The following is a 23,304-nucleotide window of genomic DNA, read 5'->3' as shown; positions in this document are numbered from 1 at the left end:
TTTCTTGGCTTCTTGTGTGGCCACAGGAGAGGCTCTTTCAGCAGATGGTTGTGAGTGCCTGCCTTAGACATGGAGACTAGTAAGTCATCCCTGTAAAATATTTGTCTGTTCTTTTACCAGGGAGTCCAGGCAATGAGGTAAGTTTAGGATTTCTCATTTGTGGAAGACAGAAGTCAGTTATGGTGAATCTTGTCTTTGAGGGAAAAAAAAATAAAAATTATGGGCTTTTAAAACGAAGAGCTTGATTTCATAGTATTACTAAGATTTATTGCTATAGATGAACTGTGGGAAGTCCCAGGGATGAAACTAGCTAAATCTCATCTTTAATTCGAGGTGCAACTGAAATATAAATTATTATTTTTTTTCCTAGAATTAGTTAGTATTTAAAGAATTATGGAAAGGCATTTATTTGTTTAATCAACCAGAGGAACTTGACTCTGCAGTGTAACTGGAAGATAAAGATATCTCTTTATATTAAGCCATTGCTCTCTGTTTTAAAATGGCTTCTCAGTTGTCACCTTTCTAAAGTAGATTTTTTGCAGCTGTGATCTAGGGATACAAATGAAGCATGGTTTGTGAGTGGTAACATTATATTATCTTTTTATTAGACTGCTACTGTAGCAGAAGAAAACAGAGGAGTATTCAGCACACAACCCGCTCCTTTAGGGTCTGCAATCTTCTCTGTTTTCTTCCATTATTTCAGTACAGCTATTAAAAGATACTACTCTCCTTACAAGACTAGCCTCATTTATTACTGTCTTAAGGAATGCAAATCTATTAATAGTGGAAATGAGGTAAGGAGGTCAGGATTGTGAACAGAACACAAGATATAACCTTTTCAGTTCTCCCTGTCTCATTTCAATTAGACACAAAACGATAAAGATTCCATTGACATTCTAAAGCAGCACGGGAAACACAGCAGTGCAGTTTAGTGTGATAGGGTTTTCAGTGCCATTTGAATGCCAACAGCAGGATTCTGAGGTTCAGCCAAGTTATTCAGCACAAAGCTCCAAGAGGTAGGAAAGGACTGTTTATGCCACTGTCATATATCATGACAGGTTCACACAGGGTGGACAGACATATCCCTTACCAGAGAAAAGTCCCTTCAATGTCTTATGGTGCAAGGCCTGTGGAGTACAAAGCACAATGAAGTCCCAAACTGGAACTTTCCCAACTGTATAAATACACCTGTGGATAGATAGAAGGTAGGAGACTGGAGATAGTGGTGAAAGTAATCTCACCCCTAAGGAGTTACAGCTGTGCTAATTATCAAGCATTAAGAACAAGCCTGCTCTTAATAGGCCACAGCTGGATCCAGTTAAGAGGGGTATTATAAAAGAGCAGGTTGGCTGGTCGAGAGGTGAGATAGAGTTTGTTGCTTGTGCTGAGAAGAAGAAAAAGTCAGTGCTGTGAGGAGCTGCCCATGAGATATCTCCAAGAAGGTATGAAATCTTTGCAGCAAGATAACAACATACACCCCTTAGCTTTATTTCCTATCACCTTGGTTTACCCTTTGAAATAGACATCATTACTTATACAGAACCCCTCATTGTAGATTTAGGGTATTCTGGCATTTTGAAACAAAACAAGAATGGAAGCAACATATTTATTGGCTTGGATTTTAAAAGCTTAGGGACCCTTTTAAAAACAAATTTTACTGTGACCAGCTTTTGAGTTAGCTCTGCCAACAAAGAATTTACAACTAAGGAGACTGAAGGCATTACCTGGTGAGGCTCATCCTGCAACACTGAGAAAAGCCTGTACAAAGCCATCTGTATTAGACATTAAAATGAGATTTAATCAGCATGTAATGGCTTAATAACTGTCTTTTGGGCTTAGAAACTAAAGTGGTTTTCTGCCCCGTGGCTTTTTTGACATTGGTATTTTGATACTGGTATTTTAAATGTGTGCAACAACAATATTATTCTCCTCATACTGGAAAATCTTCTGTATAATGGCCACAACCTGCTGAACTATGAATATTTATTATGTTTGCTTCTTCCCTGTGCTTATTTTCTTGCTTCCTTGCACATGTGAGAATATGTATATATAGTTTCTTTTGTATTCTTTAGATAGACTACTTTAGGGCAGGTTCTGGTCTGCCAGTGATTTCTGGCCCACAGGGTGAAGAATTTGAACCGTGAATACTGTCTTGTATGTGCTGTGGAAGTTCTGAAAAATGTAACTTTTTTTTTTGTTAAAGTGAATTTACAAAGTTATTTGCTGTTGAAAAAATAATTTAAACTAATAATAGTATGGCATGGTAACGAAAATATACCTTCCCTAAAATGTGCCACATAATAAAGCATAATTTATTTTTAGTTGGCTCATATATGGCTGTTTATATTTATTTATATTGCTGTTTCTTCTCTAGAAGAGAACTTGTCACCATATCTTGATATTCTTCAAGTACAACCCGTAGATAATAATGTTTGCTGTGGAAACAATTTGAGAAAAGTGACATATCTTTTAAGTGTAACCTGTTCAGCTGAGATCAGTGCTGTGCACCTGAAAAATCTTAAAGATTATTGATAACAGTAATGTAAAAAAAAGTTTAGGTACCATAATAAATAGCATTATGAATAATATAATAATGATATAAGCATTCTTCTGTTATTTGCCTCCTTGCTTTCTCAAGCAGGAACATCTCAACTAATTGATTTTTTAAAGAATGTTGCCTTTCTGGCGAAGTCTTTCCTTGACCATTGTAGCTGTGGGGCTTCAAGATGCCATTAGAAACTGCATCAGGGCATGAAGTTTATATACAGCCAGTCTAAAAGGCCACTTCAGAAAAATCTCTCTCACATGGGGTCCATATAGTAGAGACTTGCTGTGGCAGGAAGAGTTCAAACCACTGAATAGTGATTATGCTCATACATTTTCTCCTATAAAAGTCAGTAAGTTTTGATCTAAGGATGGTAGGACTATTTCCTTATGTGGGTATGCGTGTGTGTATATATATATTTAAGTATGTAATAATCCTGGTAAAACTGGTGCTTGTATTTGAATGAGCTAAATGAGCAGTTCAAACTAACTCTAAATAATCCGAATAACAGGTTTGTATTGCATGTCTGTATGAAAACCTTCATCAGATTTTTTGAGCTCACTCAGATGATACAGTGAAATCAGATGAAATATTGTGTATTGCTGGTTGTGTGTTGCTTAGGAAAGGTTAATTTATTGTCTTTTGGAGAAATTGTCTAATCAATATATCTAATTAATAGACCAATGGATCCTAACATATAATTTGCTCAAAACCCTTGCCTAACGCAGGTTCTAATCCATGACCAGTGATAAAATTGAGCAGAAAGTTTAAGTTTCTGCAGAATCAGTAAACTGATATAAATAAAGTGGCTATTAGCATTTTTTGTGTCAAAATATTGGCACAAATAAAATCTTCCTTTATTATTGCAATTTCTTGGTAGCAAATGTATCAATTAAAGCTTAGGAATCTTCAACAAAAGTCAGCTCCTGGATGATGAGAACACATTTCTCTGGTCTGCTGGCAGTAGAAGACAGCTCAGCAGTGACATTGAAGCTATTGTTATCCCACAGCTTCATCCAGATCTGATGAGGAAACATAGAACAATCAATGACTTAGTGAGCTGGAAACAAACTTTAAAAATTAAAGTGAGCCAAATACAGTAAAATACTGAGTAAAGTGATGGATTCTCTATGTCTTGGTAAATGTAATCAAGTCTGAATGCCTTCTGGGATATATTTGGGCAAACACCAGTGTTGATAGCAACACAGAGGTAGGAGGGGAACTGTATGATTATTTCAGTTTATTTCAGTTACGTATTAACTGATCTTTGACACCGCAGTCATGAACATTATGTACGTCAGAAAAAAGAAAAGCTCAGCTGCTTCTGGAAATCCATCTGTAAAATGCACAGTAGTACAGCAGATAATATCTCAGTATGGGGCACCTTGTTCTCATTCACAATTGACTGTTCCCATGTATCATCCTCAAAATCTCATGGGCATAATAGAAATAGCAGGAGTCAGAGCTTATCATAGCATAAAACCATGGTCTTGTGGTCATGACTAATAAACTACCTGTGTGAGAGTATTGAGTCATATCCTCTGCAGGGCTCTGCAAGACAAGTGGTTGTTTGCATCGCAGCAACTGCCATGTAGCCAGCACAAAACAGAACAACACAGTTGTCATCTTAACTGCCACGAGAATATCTTTTTCTGATATGCTGAAGGTGTCAGCAGAGCTGCGTTTAGGTGAAAAGTAATAGATTGTGTCATGGAAGACAAGACTGGATGTAATTACTTTATTTAAAACTTATGAAAATATGAAAGGTAGTATCAAAGCTGTTCATTTTTTACAAAGAGAAAACACAGTCTGCTCTCATCAAAACTTTCATAGGCTCGGTGACAACTGCTAGGCTACTGGGCTGGTTCTAGCAAAAGCTTTGTCTTTCTCTTTAATGTATGATCCATACAGATCCAGGAGTTTTTCTAGGGAATTCATGGTGGCATGGGTGGTTCAGTGGCTCTTGACCTTTGTGGCATTGCCAGTGAGATAAACACTGCTTAGACAGATTTCAGATAGAGCTTTGTATCCAATTTTTTGGGGGGCTTTTTTGTCTCCAATTGTTATGTATTTTTGTTTTGTTTTTCTTGCTGCTGTCTGGGGAGCCTGAACTCCTCCAGTGACAGCTATGTCAGCTGCAGGTTGTTGGCTACAGCTGCCGAGATACTTGCATGGAGGGGCAGGATCTCAACATTGTGTCAAAATCTCATCAGTACTTTAAGAAAAAATACCTCTATCTGGAAAATCAGATCTTTATCCTGATTTTACGCTCCAAGAGTGTCCCTGGAGAGGGAACAAAAGTCTGCAAAATTGCACCAGTACTTGATTTGCTTTCATCATCTACAGGAGTGCAGACTTTTTCAGAACAACCAAAGACCAGCTGCATAACTGTCAATGGTGCAGAGTCTCAGGGCATCCCCTGAATTATTACTTATCCTGTAACAGTACCCAATCTCCTTCCACAGCACTGTTCTTTTGATCAAAGAAATCACATACTAGTAGAGAAACTGTTCCAGGAGCTTACTAGAAGTGGCACAATTTTGATGGCTTTAAGAGAATGTTCATGCATTACATATCTATGCAGTGCTTTACTCAGAGGTTTTTCTTCATGCAGCTTGCAGAAGTAATGATTGTTTAAAACTGTGCCAAGTATGTTTGAATTAACTACTCCTCTAAGGAAGCCACTCTGTAGTTATACAAAAGAACTGAACTTTCCCATAATACCTCAATAAGAAAAAATGCTATTTCTCTACTTATTACCCAGCTGTAAGTTGCTAAAGATGTTATTTGCAAGTTTGTGTATAACTCTTGCCTTTAGGAAAATTTTCCCTTCTTTCTTCTGTTACACAGCTGAGAAGCATGGAAAAAAAAAAGAAATACATTTGGTATCCATTCTCTGCTACTCAGATATTCATTTTGTAGCATACTATATTACTTCTCAAAGTTTAGCGTTCATTGAACTAGCAAGAGTGGTTATAAATATGCTTTACTGAGTGTTTATGATCTCATGGATGGATTTCATATGCATAGATGCATATGCAATATGCCTATGTATAAATTATGACTGAAATATAGATGCTCTGGCATTTGTTCAGATACTTAAAAATCCAAGAAAATTCATATATTCCTGTTAATATTGTTTCATCTGTTTCTATACCTTACAGTAGATTGTTCTACTGATGTTGTTCCACATTGAGAAAACAGCTATATTGCTTAGGCAGCTGCTTCAAGAATCATCTAAATGTGGATCAAACAATGACTGCCCTATCTAAGTGTTAAATAGAAAATTATTACTCACACGCAGCCTAGCATGTGAGGTTGGCCCAGGCTGCATGCCAGGAGCCCACCAAAGCTGCTCTATCCTCCCCTCAGAAAATATTATGAAACACACATGGGTCAAGATCTGGGGAGAGGTCACTCACCAGTTACTGTCACAGAAAAACAGACTTGACTTGGGGAAATAATTTTAATTGATTATAAATCAAACCAGAGCAGGATAATGATAAATAAAACCTGAATCCAGTATCATCTTTTCCCCATCCCTCCTTTTGTCCTAAGGTCAACTTCACCTCTGAATTCTCTACCTACTGCTGCCCCAGTGGCAGAGTGGGATGGGGTAATGGGGGTTGTGGTCAACTCATTACACATTGCTCATGCTGCTCCTTCCTTCTCAGGAGGACAACTCCTCACACTCTTCCCCTGCTCCAGCATGGAGTCCCCCAAATTGGAGACACTCCTTTAGGAGCAGCCTGCTCCAGCATGGGTCCCCTAGGGGGTCATGAGCCCTAGCAGGGTCGCCTCCTTTCTCCATGGAGCCACAGGTCCTGCCAGGAACCTCCTCCAGCATAGGTTTGCTATGGGGTCACAGCCTCCTTTGGGTATCCCCTTGCTCTGACCTTGGGTTCCCCAAGGGCTGCTTCACCATGCACCTCCATGGGCTGCAGGGCGACAGCCTGTCACCACAGGCTGCGGGAGAATCTCAGCTCTGACTCCTGGAGCATCTCCTCCACCTCCTTTTCCACTGCCCTGGGTGTCAGGGTTGTTTCTCTCACATATTCTCAGTTCTCTGTCTGTTTTTCTGCTCCTTCTTAAATCTCTTATCCCAGAGGTGCTACCACCATGGCTGATGGCTTGGTCTTGACCAGCAGTGGGTCCATCTTGAAGCTGGTTGGCATGGCAGATAAGGGAGAAGCTCCTAGCTGTTCCTCATGGAGCCGCCCCTGAAGACTCTGTCAGTGGTAGCCACTGCTACCAAAACCTTGACACACAAACCCAAGACACTGAGAAAAGACAATTTTAGTGTTGGCCTCTGGTCTTTAATTTATTTATTCTTGTTTTTCCAAGACATCACACATCAGAGAGGTTTCCTCCATGTGCCATCTGTTTCCTTGCAATTGGGAATGGTAGAATAATTTTCTGAAAAATTGCTGACAAGATGTGGCAGGGGAACAGTAATCCATAAGAACAAGATTTCTCATTAAAGTCACTCAGCTCATCTGTGATACAGTAAGCTCTTGATTTACACTGGTCACCTCTGGAGCAGGGAGGACAGTGACTGCTAAGTTACATTTTTTATTGCACAGGCTTATGGTGAGGTTCTTGACAGTAACTGGTATTGCTGTCAGATCAATTTTCATGGCACAGACACACTTATCTAAGTGAGATTATTCTAGTTAGACAGTTTCTCATAATAACAGATGTCATCATAAATGCCTCTTGACCTTAGTTACTTCATGATGTCTTAATGTTGGCTGGCTGTTGTCATATCATTCCTTAGGCTTTTGCTAGGAAGAGCAGGTGGACTGCACAAGATCCCTCGTGAATTACAGCAGACCTCTTTAATTTCTTTCCTGTGTGTGCCTCCTGGTCTCCTCTCATGAACAGAACCTTAGTGTACATCACTGCTGCTACTCTTGCTGAGCAGCCAGTTTATGACATACTGGCACACCAGATATGTCAGCCAGCTGATAATAGTTGCAAGTAGACAAAGGAAATTTCTCTAGGACAAATATTTAATTTACAAATTAAATATCTGCCATAGAAGCTTGGGTGGGTGAAGAGGGTAAGGAATAATATGAAAGAAATGAGAAACAAGGTCACAGAGCTGGTGGTCAGGAGTGTTGCAGGTCACTTAGTCTGGCTTCTTGTTCAAAGCAGCACCCTGGAGACCTCAGACCACAGGGGAGCATACATGAACAGGAAGTTTACCTGGACTTAAACAGGAAACAGAGATGTCCTCTTCCAATGGCAGAACCAGGCCTTTCCACAGTACAGTGAAATCTACTTTTAAGTCATGATCAGCTCTTCCCTGCCCCTGTATTTCTATACATTATTTCATAATAAATGCCACCTGTCTTTTCAAGAGGGTCCTCAAAGCATTTGAAAGTACAGAGAAAGTTAAGCTTCTATATAATGTGAAAAAAGAATCCTATACAATGTGAAAACAAGAAAGAAGAATCCATGATTATTGTGTAAACCATCACCTGGAATAAAGAATTTATTTTTCTGATAAATGGCAGCTCCTATGCTAATTTCTTTATTCTTAGTAAATAAGGGGCCTTGGGGTAAAGATCTTTTCCTATCTTACACAAATCTGAGTAAAGAAGTGTAGAAGCTCATCAACTTTCAAGCAGAATCATGTTTAGTCTTGAGCTGCCAGTATTGTCAGGTGAATTTCAGAATGTAGGTCGGTGTGCCTTCTGGTTTAGCACTGTTAACAAGGGAAAAATGAAAAATCTAAAGTTGGACTTCTCTCCCTAACCCTGAAGAGACTAAGAGATGTGCTTAGTTTCATATAGAAGTGTAGTTAAATGATCTCAGGACATTATTTCAGCTGAATTCCTGTGTTTGGAGTAGCTCTTCCCTAAGTATCCATGCCAAGGTTTGGTAATGGGGCACTACACAGGTTTTAACAAGAGTGACTGTCTTTTAAGGTAAGATAGTCTGTCTACTCGACAGATCTGAAAAATAAAGTTTTTTTCATAATGTTTCACTCCAAATTTTGCCTTTAAAGTTGGTTATATTACCCCTTTCTTCTCACAAATGCGTCAAGAAAAATGTGAAAATACATATGGATACTATTAAGAAAATGAAGATCACAGCACAAGGTAGAATATCTAATCAGAGTAGCTGTTAGTTAAAGCGTACACACCTTAAAGCAGTGAGATCTCCGGCTCTGTCATGAGGTGGTGGATGTACTGACCCATATTAGGGTGTTCTGCTTTGCATTCTGGCATGCAGATTTGCTTTGTTTTGTTGCAAACCCTCTAGTTGGGATCCTCTGGAAACAGGAGCCTAGAGGAACAGCATTCAAAGATTATTTTGTTGTGATTGCTGAACCAGCTGCATTTTTCCACTAGCTCACCATGTCAGATTCACATAACCATGCTCCAGTGCCTGAGCACACTTGTAAGATGCTAAATTCAGCCAACCATCTCTTCACTCCTTAGGGGCTGAAAGAGGAGTGTGAGTGGCAGACTGTGGAGGAAGAGACTAGCAGATCACACAAAGCCAGGCTGACTGCTGAGTTCCCAGTCACTTAGTCAGAACCCCTTAGGACCACCTTAATAATTCAATAAGGCAGATAATATTTTGAATTAGGTGAATAGCAATGAAAGACTCTATAGTAGTTACCTCATTAGCCTTTTTTCACAAGTATGAAACATTAGAGCAAACTGTGGTTTTGTAACTCCAAGTAACTCTCAACGAAGCAACTTGAGAGAATGCTCCCAGAGAAAGTTCTGTGGTCACCTATCCAGCATAGTCTTGCTGCTGGCTAATAACTCCCTGCTGGCTCTTCCTCTAAGCAATGTACCCATATGTGTGACCTCAGTCTGAATCTCTGCTCTGTTTCCCAGTATACAAGCTCCATGAATTGAGATCCATAACTCTCTCAAAAGGTAATAATACAAAAACCCGAGTCAGCCCAATAACTTCACTTGGATAACACCATGTAAACAGAAAAATCCTTTTTTGTGGCTGAAATATTGCCTAGAATCATTAGAGTCAGTGCACAGACACTTGAATATGCTGTTATCTAGTCTTTGAAAGACTGGTAATTTTTTGAACAAAAAATATGCAAAACATTTAAGATATTGTATATGAAGATGAAAGATGTGTGGTTTAACTTGAAAGCTATGGGAGTAACACTGGAATGAAGGCGCTGCATCTAAAGAATGAATTAATCAAATTATTTTTGCCAAATTGTGACTTTTTTTTAGAAATAAAAAGCAGAACTATCTACTTGCAAATAGACAATTCTAACTCATCCATAAATGCTGTTTGTGTAAATTACATATGGGTTGTTCAAAACCAAATTCTTCCTGTGTCTTTGTTTACTTGCTTTTTGCAATCCTTAGTATTTCCAATGAGTCTGCTAAGGAAGCCTCCAGCCTGAAAGAATATGAGTTTTGACTCATAACTGTGAAATAGGAATAAATTAAAAACTGTCTTCAGCTTTTTTTTCATCATGAACATAATGTGAAAATTTACTGCTTCTTATGTGATCACAGCTATGTGGATATTTGCAAGTTACATGAGGTCTCAGGAGCCTTGAAATCATCATACATGTGAAATTTTAAGAACAAAACAGTGGTCACTGACAATATATTTATCACCATTGATCCTTTTGCTATTTCTTACTTGTCTTGCATAGGCAATGCCAAGGCTGAGAGGAGCAGCTGGTGATTTCTCTTCATCTCTGTACCTGGGCCTCTCATCACAGGATCCTTTTCTACATAGAAAGAGGGGAGGCTACTGCTGTTACAAATGTGCTCATTAAATCAGAATTATGCTTTCATTCAAAAAAATATTTGCACTTATTTGGATGTTTTTCCTGATGTATTTTTTCTGTCTGTGTTGGTGGATGCATGCACTTCAATACATGCAAAGCTTAAATGCACTGAGTGGAAGCCCTCAAAATGCAAATCTTCCACTTTTTGAAGCTAGATGTTAGTCTCATATTTGACAGTAAATATTTAGATACATACCCAAAAGGAACATATTCACATTGCCTTTTGTCTTAATAAACATGGTCCTTCTTATCCTATGATTTATGATGATTATAAAATGATAAGACAATGTCTGCAATCTGAGAACATGCTGAATAGCTGATGCAAGAAGAAGTAGTTTTGAAGAGATTTGCAACTGAAAGGTCACCTGGCAGTATGGCAACATGTTTAATGAACCAAGAGTAAGCTAGTTTAACATGCTTTTCAAGGGTTCAGAAAAAAATGCCTGGAGTTCCTCTGTGCCTGATATCATGGCACTGTGTTTGGAGGCCTTTTAAAACAGACAAAGCCCAAGCACTGATAAAGCAAAAGTGCCCCATTCGATGTTCTTCACAAAGATAACTTACAGGATTACATCACAAATGGACACGGACTAGAACAAGCATGTAAGGTTTATGTAGAAAGCTTTACCTCATACCAAGCGTGTACAATGACAAATACATGATGGCATCAGCATATTAGCATATCTAGGAGTTTGGGCTTTGATAGCTGCTGGAGAGAAGGACTCTGGCTTTTTATCACCTACACAGCAGAAGGATTTTAAATGTTACCTTTGGCACTTGCTAAAGCATTGACTGCCTCCTGCTTTGATAGCCCATGCAAGAGAGAAGGTGTTCATCCCATGCTGCAGCTTCACTTAGAGTCTTCCAGTCCTTCAGTTTACAGCTTGGGGACTTAAAGAGAGCCAGCGTTTCCTGTTACTAGGACATGCCTCCAAGAGATTTATAATGCCTTTCTCAGTTTTTTGGGGTTTTTTTCTCAAATATGTGGGACAAAGAATGTCTTTCTAAATAACATAATAGGAAAAACTTTGTCACAAGCACAGGCTAAGTACATCTTATTCACTTAAGTTCTTGTCCCTAGGAGAGACTTTTGAAAGTCTCTAAAATGCATGTCCTTAGGCTGATGTTGCTAGACATCCTTAATAAGTGTTTCCTTACCACTTATTAAGGATGTGCTGCTTTGATTATTGGATATGGGGAATGGGATTGCTTGCACTTTGCATAATGCAACTACAGTATTTGCTGAGACCAGTGCTACTGTCTTTACTCGTTGGCTTCTTGTTGTCAGCCTTAATTAAACTCTTGCAGAAATACTCCATAGAAATTAATGTACTGCCAAATATTAAGAGAGAAGTAATACGGCTGAGGCAGAACATTTTAATTCATTACAAACAAATCTTTCAAAAATCACATCTTTATACAGCCATGAAGGATAAAGAAGAAAAGGCAAAGGATCACACCTCCTTAAAATCCTACTTTAAACTGTATTTTTATACTTTGCCAAAGAATTATTGGTAGCTTCTGATGAGTTTTCAGAAGAACAATGAATAAAAAGTTGAATTAACAACCATGGTCCAAATGATGCCATGGTATTTGCAGTTTGAGCACTGTAGAACTTTCTGTGTTCAGTATTTTCTTCTTAGTTGTTCCACTGGGTGGCACAACTCCTACATTGCCTTTTTCAAAGATATCACTCAATATTTGAATATGTTAAATTATTTTACTGTATTATTTTGTGTTGACAGCTGCAGCCTTGAGTTGTGATCACATTGCCTAGCCAGAGGAAATAGGTAATTAAAGTAATTGGGAGGCAATTGCTACTGTACTGTCTTTAGTCCAAGACATAACCTACACCCTCCCATCCTCTCTCTCCCTTCCCATCCCCCCCTCCACCCTCTTCCAAATTGTGGTTATCTGACTTGGAACAAAATCTAATGTGGTGGGAAAACACATAGATCAGACCTTAGGAGCAGCTAAAGCTTTCCACAAAGTGCATTGATTTCCAGACAGATAACAAAAAACTGTTAGCCCCCTTAATGAGACAACTTTGTCAACTTGTATTTTAAAAATTTCTCCTGAGACCCTCATGCTTCCAGGGTGGAAGGATAAGGAAATTGTCCTGCATTTTGGATACATCCACCCACAGTCTTTTATTTAATCCTCACGAATGGCAAGGAAGAATTCTAGACTTCCAAATCCTGTCTGCTCAGAGAAATGGCACTTAGGACTCATGACAGCATTTCTCACCACGTGGTTGCCTTGCTGATACAGATTATCTGGGTTTGGCCTTCAATGTTATAAAATGTTCTGACAGACTCACAAGACTCTGTTGCTTCACAGCTTCCCTGATTGTTATTTGCTCTCCAATTCTTCATCTCCTTAAGGCTTTCCCTTAAAAATAAAATTTAAAAAATCAGTGTATTCCTCACTAATGAGCCCACTGCAAGTCCCATTTCTAACCCTATGAAATACTTCAAACCTTCAAACTGGATGACTTCTGACATGACCAGGCTATCCTGTTACCTCAGCTTGTCCTCAGGCAGGGGACATGCAGTGGCAACAGCAGCACAAGAAACTCCTTTGTGGTTACACATTTGCTGCCTCTCATTGTGGTTGAATATGATTAAGGACAGAAATCCTGCAGTGTTTAAATGAAGGATTTTGTTGTAGTGACAGGGATTGTGAGGTATTTCCACATGTTATCGTTCATATTTGTTCATCAGGTGCCCAAGCAAAACCCTTCCATTGTGCAGAGATTGTCAGTTCTGCCTCCACCTATATTGAGGGCAGGAGGTAATTTCAGTGAAAACTGAAAGAGGAATAGGTAGGACACAAAGGTGTCTAAATGGGTAAAAAATCTGGGAGACTTGGCCTGTGACTAGAAAAGAGTTGTCCAAAGAAAGATCGCCCTGACAGAACTCACATTATATATAACATTTGGCTATAGCTAATCAGTCAAAATGTACCTGACCATCCAATTAGCATTTGTGCACTGTCAGATTAGCTATAACTCTGCTTTCTAGCTGTCTCTTGCAGGATGCAGCTGGAAATATTGCTGCAGGAACTAGGTCATGACAGTAGGGGACAAATCTATAAGAAAACCATTTCATTAGTTATGCTACTCATGCAGCAGCCAATTTTAAATGAAGAAAATGTCATACTAGTCAGGTTCATGTAAATCTTTTGTGCAGGAGGTTTATTCTTTTATCTTTAAATACACTGTGTTTAAATTTTCAAATAAATATGTTTGGGCTTTGTAGATTTAATTTTCATTTGCTGAAATCCCACTACAGTAGGGTTAGCTCCTTTGTAACTGTAAGACAAGCAAGGCTGTGAGGATATCCTATATGGCAGGTGACAGCTTCAGAGCAGTAAATCAGGATTATATACTGAAGCTCATTAATTTACCCATTTAAGCAAACTTCTACAATTCATTTTTGTGTCTGGAGTGCTTTAAATTTTCTGCTTTCTTTTTAAGCTACAGCTGTGCCCCCAGATCTTTATACGCATGGGATAAATTCCTCTTGACTTCAGTAGAGTTCTACCAGTCAGAAATTTTGCTTCTGGCCTTCTTTGGGATTTAAATGGTGTGTGTTTGGAAGAAAATGTCAGATTAGACTCAGGAGAAAAAGAAATATGAAGAATACCCGCATGTCTAAGTTATGGACAAAAAAAGGAAAGTAGAAACTGCTGCTGAATTATTTTAGCTTAAGCTACATTTTATATTTGCTGGGAAATTCAAATGTGTCTTTAGCTTTCCCAGGTTAGATAATGTATCTGAAACATTGTTTAGGATAGCAGATATTTATGAGAAAGCTGATTGGAATAGAAATTTTTAGCATCTTTTGTGGTATGTGTGGGGTTTTTTTGTCCTAAAATAAAACATGGCACTTTTAGAAGAAATAAGGAGACTATTTTTAAAAAAGTCCAGTAAGTATCTTTCTTTCTTTTCAGTAAGAAAGTCTCAAAGGACAGTTTTGCTTTCCTTTTACGGAAAAAAAATTGCTGGAAATTTGAATTTTCTTGGCAAAGAGCTTTGTTTTCTTAATTGTATTTAATATCTGTGTTCCAATATCCTGCAGTTCCAATCATACTGACGTATCCTGATGCAATGTCTGTTAATCAATGTCCTTGCTAGCTCTTGCATTATTAGTTCCCAGTTCCTTATTAGTGTTATTCACAGTTCATTATTAGTGCTGCAGTCCTGCTGAAGAGCTGGGGCTCTGCAGGGCTTGCACTTGGTTAGGTTGCCCTTGCAGATGCCAGGCAGAAATGTGGCTCTGTGGGGGCTCTGAGAAATGACAGAAATGAAGTTGTTAGGACGTGTGTGTCTGTGCTGTGGTGAATGATTAAAGGGTGACCGAGGGGTGGGGCAGATGGCACCCTAACTCATAATGCATGTCTGTGAAAGAGGAGCGTGGCTGGGCTGCCAGGGCATTTGAGAAGGAGAAGAGTATTTCCCCTGTGAGCACTCCAAGGCTGTAGATACCCTGGACAGCCTTGTTCCTCTTTTGAAAGCAAGACCTGCAAAGTGAGGAACAAGGATGTGTGTGTGAAAGGAGAGGTTCTGTATGAATGAGAACCTGCAGGTAACATGAGGGTTCCCCTTGCTAGGTGCTCACAGAGGAAAACAGGAGATAAAGTTGCTTGCCACATGTTTTCTTTGTTCTACTCTGGTCTGGTTTTTTCTCTCTTATTCTTTTCTGAGAGAGAACAGAGCTTCTCATCCCCTTTGTTTTTCAAAATGCATTTTTCCTGCTGGCAAGTACCAACTGTGAGCATGATTGTACCAGTAGAACCCCCTCTTAGTGATAGTTTTTCACTGTGTTTATGAAAAAGATGAAAACTATGCTGGCCAAAACACTCTTTCCAAGGAAAAGTGTGTCTCTACTAACTGATCTTCCGAGCACTACCTGCAGCTTAGTTCCTTCCTTTAGAATCTTTGTTGGTTTGGAAAGGAGGATCAGACTTTCGCTCAGTGCATACAGCAATCCCAATGACTGTAACTTGGAACTTTTTTTCTACTAAGAAAATGAAACATTTTGTTCTATTTACTACACAAGACATTTTCTTTATGGACTATTATCTAAAAACAACATATTCTTATCCAACAGAATAGCAATGAATGCTCATAAAACAAAGTGAGAGTTCATGATTATTTGTGGCTTCTCATTAGGGCATGAATCAAATCCTTTAAACCCTAAATTGTTGATTTATTTCTTCAAGCTGTTTCTCTAGCTCTGATACTCACACATCTAGCTAGATGCATCATTGGTTTAATCATAAAGTCTTCAAATAGGGCAGTGCTGTGAACTGGGTTGTCTGATTCCTTCTAAGTGCTTGCCTACTGCAAAACACAGAAAGTGTGGGGTTTTCCTTCAGATTTTAACTTTACACTCTGAGTTGCACAGGTGGCTTTAGTATCAGTAGTAACAAAGAAAAACAGTAGATGATTAAAAATTATTTTTAAAGAGAAAATTGCACAACGTCAAACTCTGTTTAAGAATAGTTACTGAAGTGCTGCTGCTATCTAGTTCCAAGTGTGCAATTTTCAACAGCAGAATTTGTATGAGTTACAGAGGAAGGAGCAAGTAATGGAAAATTCATACAATTAAGAATAACTGTTTATAGAGAACTTTCTGCACGGAACTGAGCCATTGGCTTGTGCTCTCTTGGGCTGTTCTAGTGTCATCTGTAAGGAAGGAAGGTTCAGGGTTCAAGAATGTCTGTCATGAAGTGAAAGTTTAGGGTATGTTGGGTGTGTTATGTCTATAGGCTATGTTGGGTTTGCAGTTAAATGTAGAATTTTCTCCTATTTTCTCACTAACACTGTTGTTCTTTAGGCCATCTAGCTCAAAGCTAATTTTATCTACATCATGTCTTTGATGGCAAGCATTTCCAAGCAGAAAGTCTATTTCTCTGCAGCAGTAGAAGGCATATAAGTAAGTTAAATTATGAAAGCAAAGATACAGAAGGCACATGGTAAACCTTGAAATAAATCCAGCCTCCATTGCAGCAAACTGATGGTATCTAGATGTCTTATCTGCTGTACTAACCTGTAGAAGGCTTTTAATGCCTGCAGCTTCGCAAAGTACAAAGTGAAGACTAAAACAGGGCTGTGGCTAAAAGTCCAGCAAACAAACAGAGGTGTTAATGCCAGCCATAAATGATAAGGAATATGGAGGTTGTAGTGATTCCGGTCATGTAAGGACTTGCAGGCAGAGATACAGAGAGGAACTTCACAAATGTCAAGCATCAGAATGTACTGAAGAGAAAATTGAAAAAAATTAAAAAGCTTTGATTGATATTGAATGATGGATTTGATGTCAATGACACCAGAAGAGCAGAAACACTTAGCTTTTCCTTTACTGGTGTTTTTACTGTTTTTAATTAAAAAGATAAGTAAAAGTAGTAGAGTTGTTGAGAAAAGCAACTGACATGGCAAGATACCTGCTTACTTACTGGAGAGGAGTTCTGAAACCAATATTTGAAGGAGCAAGAGGTGCCTTGTTAAGGTATATATTATTTTTTTGAAATGTATTTTTTAAATGAATGGTACTTCCTCAGTCTCACATTGGCTTGTGGCTACTACCAGAGGTAAAAAAAAAAACTCCAGACTGCTAAAGGACACAAGGATGGCTGAAAGAAAAATACTAAACTGTAAACCAGTCTCTAGAGGAATAGACAGTAAATGAAGTGGGACAAAACTGAAAAGAAAATTGCTGTAGAAAACTTCTTTAGTCCTGCATTTAGTAATGTAAATGGTGCTGTATGTGGATTCAGTGTTTTTCCTGTACATATCTGCTTGAGAAATGGGGAAGAGAATGAACTAATGCGTGTCTTCTATTTCCATATTTTCACAGCAGTTTAACTATCCCATAACTCGCAGAAACATTTTTTCCAGCACTGTTCCCCAGTGGCACAAGACACATGACTTGAAATGTACCAAGGACTATCTTTTTGTATCAGTATATTAGGTGAACCTGATACTTCATTTAAAGAAAAAAAAAGTGTGTATGAAAGAACTATGAATTCAAGATGTTAAGGTTAACAGGTCACAATCTAACCTAAGTAAAACTCTCAATGAGAATTTAGCCTGGGCAAGGACTGTGGGATTTAGCCTTAAGAGAATTAACAAGGTATATCAGGTCTCCTCACTGTTCTGATTGCCAGAAGCCTGTCTGGACAGTGTCCAGAAATACATTCTCAATCACAACAGATTAAAGCAGCTAATGCAGGAAATTATGTGTGCTGTTTTACATTGTCTGTTCTGTTATCTGGACAGGTACAGTAATAATCATGGAGAGAAAATAGGAGGGAAAAATCCTGAATTATTTTAATCAGCTGATGTTTTCCTCATATATTTCTTTTCTGGGAAAGTAATTATTTTCATGTAATTGTTAGCTGAGTTTTAAAAATCCCATTATAGTTCTTTCTTCACCTTGGGAATCCTTTGTGATTTTTTTAAAGCTGTTGAGGATACCTCACGCTTAAAAAAAAACCCCTCATAAAATGTTTACAAGTCTTGTTTATATTCCCATAACATTTTTCATTATGCTGTGACAGCTTCACTGAAAAATTATTTTAATTATCTCAAAATGAATCGCACAAAGAGGGAATATGAAAATATAAATCTTATGTCTGACTGTACTTTAATTGCTTCAGCTAATGAAAGAGGCATGAGATATCTACACAATGCAAAAGCTAAATTGCATGAACAATATAACCAGTATTTGAAATGTGCTGAATTCATAGTACTCACTCTGCTTCAGTGGGAAGTTATGGGGGCTGTACCTGGTTTGCAGAGCTTGTTTTCTGCTTCTGGTATGGCAAACTAATTTCAATGGGAAATGGTGCTGAACACACCTAATAATTATCTCTTCTGCTCTCTAGGTCAGCAGCATGGAGACATTAATGAACATAATGAAGTAAATTTATGTTCCAGAAGCTGTGGGTCCTCTCCTGCAACCTGTCCACAAGAGTTCAGTAATGTGAGTAGTTTTTATACAGCTGTAATGTGAGATGATGCTTGTATATGGTATTGAACCACATCCATAAAATGTCCATTGATGATAGTAAGTAACCTAATTATACAAAAAAATTTGACAAAGCAAGATAAAAATGGGCACCAGGAGGCAATAGAGTGATTTTAAACATACACACACATAATGGATCAGATCTGTAGGTCTAATTAAGTATTGTTTGTTCCTATAGGAAAAATTTTTGCCTCATCAGATCCTAACCTTGTGATCTTTGACAGAATTTTATCCAAGACATTGCACATAGGCGTTTTATTTTTACAGACTTCTGAACTTTCAGCTGTTAGAAGTTCTTGGTTGAAGGTGATGAATTTAACAAAGAACAAGGGTATGACAGAAAAGCAGTGTTTGCACTGTTACTTTGTCAGTGACTCTTCCACCAACATAATGCGGGAATGCTGCAAGGTTATTAGCCAACAAATCTCTCCTCTGTAGTCTAAAAATATCTCCCAATGGGGTGCCTCAGTGAAATGCCATGTGTTATAAATGGCAAAGCTGATTTCCAACTTACAGGGATAGTGAGGAAGGACTGCAGGAGCTTTGATATTTAGCAGATAGGTAACGGACATGTTGCCACACACGTAGCCAGCCCTAAGTAATTGTTTTCCTCCCTTAGATGTGATGCTTCTTATCTTATGATAATGTCATAAGTCAAAGTCCTGTCATTGCTCACCATTGTCTTTAAAGGGTTGTGGGGGGTTTATTCTGGGTATTTTTTTAGTGTTGGGATAACAGTGCTTAATAATCCTTCAATCTCAGAGGGTTTTCCTTTGGTTCACAAATATTGCACTGAGTTGTAAATCTGTGTGATTAGTGGCAGGCATTAACAGAACATGCTGACTCAGGAAATTAGTAATGATTAGGAGAGGCTTTCTCTTAGGTCAAATCAGCAGTGACAGGACATTTTCCATCTGATGGCTGATTTAGGTTCATTCAGCTGGGGATGCTTTGAATTCATGCAGCACATTGCCTCTGCCACTCGGAAGTTTTATCTGCTATGTTTCCTACAGTAACAGTTTTAGCCAGTGTAGCAGTGGGCCAGATTTGTCAGGAGTGTAAATGAGAGTAATACAACACTCCTGCCAGCAGTTCTTCTCATTGCCTGTCTCTAATACCATGACACTGAGGCATTGAGCCAAAACTGGCAGACTTTTTCTGGAAAAGCTAATTTATGTGTTGTTCATGGGAGAAAAGATGCGGACATTTGTAATAAATGCTTTCTCTCACATCCAATAAAAACATGAAAGACAATATTAATTTCTCACAGTACATAAGCAAGATGCACTATGTAACCAGGATATAAAGTGCATTAATAGCCAGATATGTTATTTATAACTGTTGAATATTTTTCTCCCAAAAATGTCTTTTCTCATTAAGATTTTTTTTTGTCTCTACTTCCCACCTTGCAGTCCAGCATTGCATCACTTTACTGTATTGCCTTAACCAGAGTGATAATCTGGCTATTTGTCAGTGTGAACCCCTTGCTACAGAGAGCATCATTATCTTCCTCTCTTCCATGGTAATGTGATCCCTTGGGAGTAACCTCTCATGTGCTATTGAAGCAATGCTTAGGCTGCTAATGGATCTTCCTGTTATTTTGTTGGCTTCATTTAAATATCAAGTATTTTAAATACAGAGTTCATATATAAGTCAAATGAACAGGAGTTTCAGGAGTTATGTTGGTGACAACAATTACATATACATGTCAGATTAACCAGCTGATTTTACAATCTCATTGAATGAATATTAGTAGATTTTCTTCAATTGAACATCTACCTTGTAAATTTGTTTCAAGTTGTTGATTCACCTAAGGAATGTCCTGCCAGTGAGCAGCAACAACTGCATTCTTCTTTCTAAATATTTAAACTAGCTTGATATTATTTTCTGTTCGTCAAGCCTTTCAGGGCTTTATAGTCTTTCTAGGCTGTAGCTTGGAACAAATAGTTTAGAATCTGTTATTGTCTGCTCTTGCTGCTAATTCTGTTTAACCATAATTGATGTGTTTACTTAGCTCCCTCCAGTGACTTGATGAGCAAATAAGTCCATGGTGTGCTATCATTCTAGATATTGCAAAACAAGTTACCAGAAAAGGCAAGATCAGTTCTTTAAGATTATATTATATGTAGCATTCTGCAGCATGATGACTGAATACTATCTGCTAAACCCATTTTAGAATATTATAAACAGAGCATCTAAGATTTACCACATAATTCTACTGTTATTTATTATCCATACTTTTTTATCCTTGGCAGAATTAATGCATGAATTTCAACATTAAGTGGGAGTGGAGAAGCTCCACACTTCTAAAAGAGGATTAGTATTTGTAGGAGAAAAAGGAGGAGGTTCAGAATCTGAATTCCTTTTATAAGCTGTATTGAAGAGGCTCCTTCAATCTTTTTAATGATATGCAGAAAAACATAGCTTGGAAACGAACACTAGCTATGGAAACAAAGTATTAGGGACTGTATCCTGAGGAAAATCTGTCTGCTTTTACTAATGTTAGACAGAAAAAATTTTACTGAGCTGGGGTCTATTTGTGAAAATGGTACCATTATGAGAAATATATTGGAAGAACAAAAAATGTAGTTGCTTATGAGCTAAATTAAATCAGGAGTGCACTTGGAGCTGGAAAGCTATGGAGGAGTCTGTGCAGACAAATTGCAGCAGTATTCATAATAGGAGCAGGAAAAAATGACAGTATAAAGAAAACTGATTAGATTCTCAGAGGGAACTTTTAGTCCCATTGAAGCAATGGAAATTTTGCAGCTGATTTCAGCTGTACCACAATTTAAATATGTGAGGATGAAGATTTGGGAGAGTTTCTTTAGCTTTATGTCTCCTCCACTGAAAGTACATCCTTAAAGACTGTAATTTTAGAGGATAGTGCTTCCAGTGTGAAAAAAAAAAAAAGTTTTAAAAAAATTTCTTAATACTCCACCCCAATTCCTTAGGTACATCAATAAAACCAAACCAAACCCAACCTAAACAAAAAGTAGCCAAATTGCACGTGCTGAGACACATTCTCAAGAGTTATGATTTATTTGATTTACTGTAGAATCTAGGAGGTCTCCCTCAGGACCAAGTTATCACCATCTTAGGCCAAAACCCTCATAACATAGTGCCTGTCCAAAGAATTCAGAGGATATGAGAAGTTGGTGTAATACTTCATGAAGTGCAGTAAGTCTAAAGGCAATGGCAGGAACTGAAATTCTGGCTAAGGCTGTTAGCATCTCATTTTCATGCAAAATAAATGAGAAAAAAACCCACAAAGCCAAGGAATTTTTATTTTCATGCTTAGTTCTCTTTTCTACACTTGGCTTGTCCCCTCTGCCTTACAACTGTCTGTATCGTCAGTGGAAAAAAAAAACAAAGAAAGCAGAAAAAAAAAGAATGAGGAGGAGAGGAATAATATGAAAACAAATTTACATTATCTTCAAACTATAAAAAGATGCCAAAATTGCTAAAAAGCAGAAATCACACTTCCACAGTGATATAAGCTGCGGGAAAAGAGTTTCAAACAACTCCAGTGCCTAGAGAGTGATCTACACCTGATGTGTACTTCTGTAGAGTTTGTACAATCAAAGTTCAGAGTACAGTGACACAGGAGGCAGAACAAGGTCTGTTCCCTGACCACTATTTTTTATAATTTACAAGAACCAAAGCCAGTTTTAGAAAGTGGGGAAAAAGCTAGTGAACATATTTTACAAAAAATATTAACTTTCTTGTGGAGATTAGATAAAATAAATTCAAACAAGCAATTGTCAGGAAATAGTGTCCTGAAAACTTGAGACTGGATATTTGTTTTTTTAAAGTGCTTAATGATAACATTTTACTGATTTTCCATACTAGAAATTTTATAGCATAAATTATTTCCTTATGAGCTACACAATTTTTTTAGTGTGCAATAAAATAATACAAAATACACTGTATTCTTATTACAACTGTCGGTGAAAGGGTTTGACTATTTAATGAACTTTGAACCATTCAGTGGGAATTTTTATCTGTACCTGCATGGGGGAATTTGTGTGTGTATGTGTACGTGTGTCTATGTCTATAAAGTGTAACATCTAGTTCTGCTGGAAATATACTTATTCATCATTTCACTGTAATTGCCATAGACCTACATATTTTACCCAAAGAGAAACACTGTCTATAATTTCTATGCTTTTATGCAATCTGTAATAAATTAAGCAGGAAAATCTGGGTCAGAAAGGTTGGCTTTGTGCTCTGCTGTGTTCATGACAAGAGCACTGCTCATTTTTAACTCTGGCTCCAGAAGGAATATTTTGTGTTTTGTGTCATTGTTCCCAGAGCTGGAGAGTCACTGCTGTGCTCAGAATATCTTGCAGCTTCAAGCTTCCTACTGCTGCAGCTCAGTCCTTACAGCTCTGCAGGCCAATGGCAGCCACCACCAGTGTGACCTATCTGCTGCCCCTTAGGGGGATATTGGGGACCTCTTTCTCCTTTGCTTTCTGGCTCCTGCTCTTCTCCCATCAATTTAATTATTCAGGCAGCACAGAGCTGATGCTGGCATTGTACTTGGGCACTGAATGTCAGGCCAGGGCCACAGAGGGCTTGGGAGCCCAGAGTTTGAGAGTATGGCTCTAATCCATGAGATACAAGTTTGGAAATCAGATCAGCGATGAAGTGGTGGTACACCTTGTGCCTCAAGAAGGAAACTTGTCTTTTGTACTGGTTCAAACTGAATCCCTAGGACAGGTGGTCTTATTCCTGCTTAGACTGAGGAACTTCACAGCAAACTTTGTGGGCAGGAGCACCCCTTTACATACAGCCAGGTCTGTGATAGGTCAGATGATGCAAGAGCATAACCTTTTCATCAGCAAGTGAAGAAAAATAAAAATGGGCCTGCAGTTTGTAGACCAAACTACACCTGTGTAAAAATAGCATAAATGCTTTAGTTCATTGGG

At 38.2% G+C, this 23,304-nt stretch overlaps 2 long non-coding RNA genes across 2 annotated transcripts in view; one reads left to right on the top strand and one right to left on the bottom strand.

The window, feature by feature from the left end:
- Nucleotides 1–19,936, top strand: part of LOC135306332 (uncharacterized) — a 38,904-nt gene extending 18,968 nt beyond the window's left edge. Inside the window, exons 3-4 of the long non-coding RNA XR_010367137.1 lie at nt 18,231–18,328; nt 19,786–19,936. This is a non-coding gene — a long non-coding RNA (uncharacterized LOC135306332). The remainder of the gene's footprint in view (nt 1–18,230; nt 18,329–19,785) is intronic.
- LOC135306339 (uncharacterized) lies at nt 8,723–10,866 on the bottom strand. Its single transcript, XR_010367145.1, has 3 exons — nt 10,534–10,866; nt 10,187–10,277; nt 8,723–8,839 (listed from the first exon to the last, which is right to left on the bottom strand). It is a non-coding gene; the product is annotated as an uncharacterized LOC135306339 (long non-coding RNA).
- Nucleotides 19,937–23,304: the final 3,368 nt, after the last annotated feature.

The sequence above is a fragment of the Passer domesticus genome, chromosome 8 (genome assembly GCF_036417665.1).
Source record: "Passer domesticus isolate bPasDom1 chromosome 8, bPasDom1.hap1, whole genome shotgun sequence".
Classification (NCBI taxonomy): domain Eukaryota; kingdom Metazoa; phylum Chordata; class Aves; order Passeriformes; family Passeridae; genus Passer; species Passer domesticus.
The sequence above is the reverse complement of the archived record's forward strand: the minus strand, read 5'-3'. Positions and strand labels throughout refer to the sequence as shown.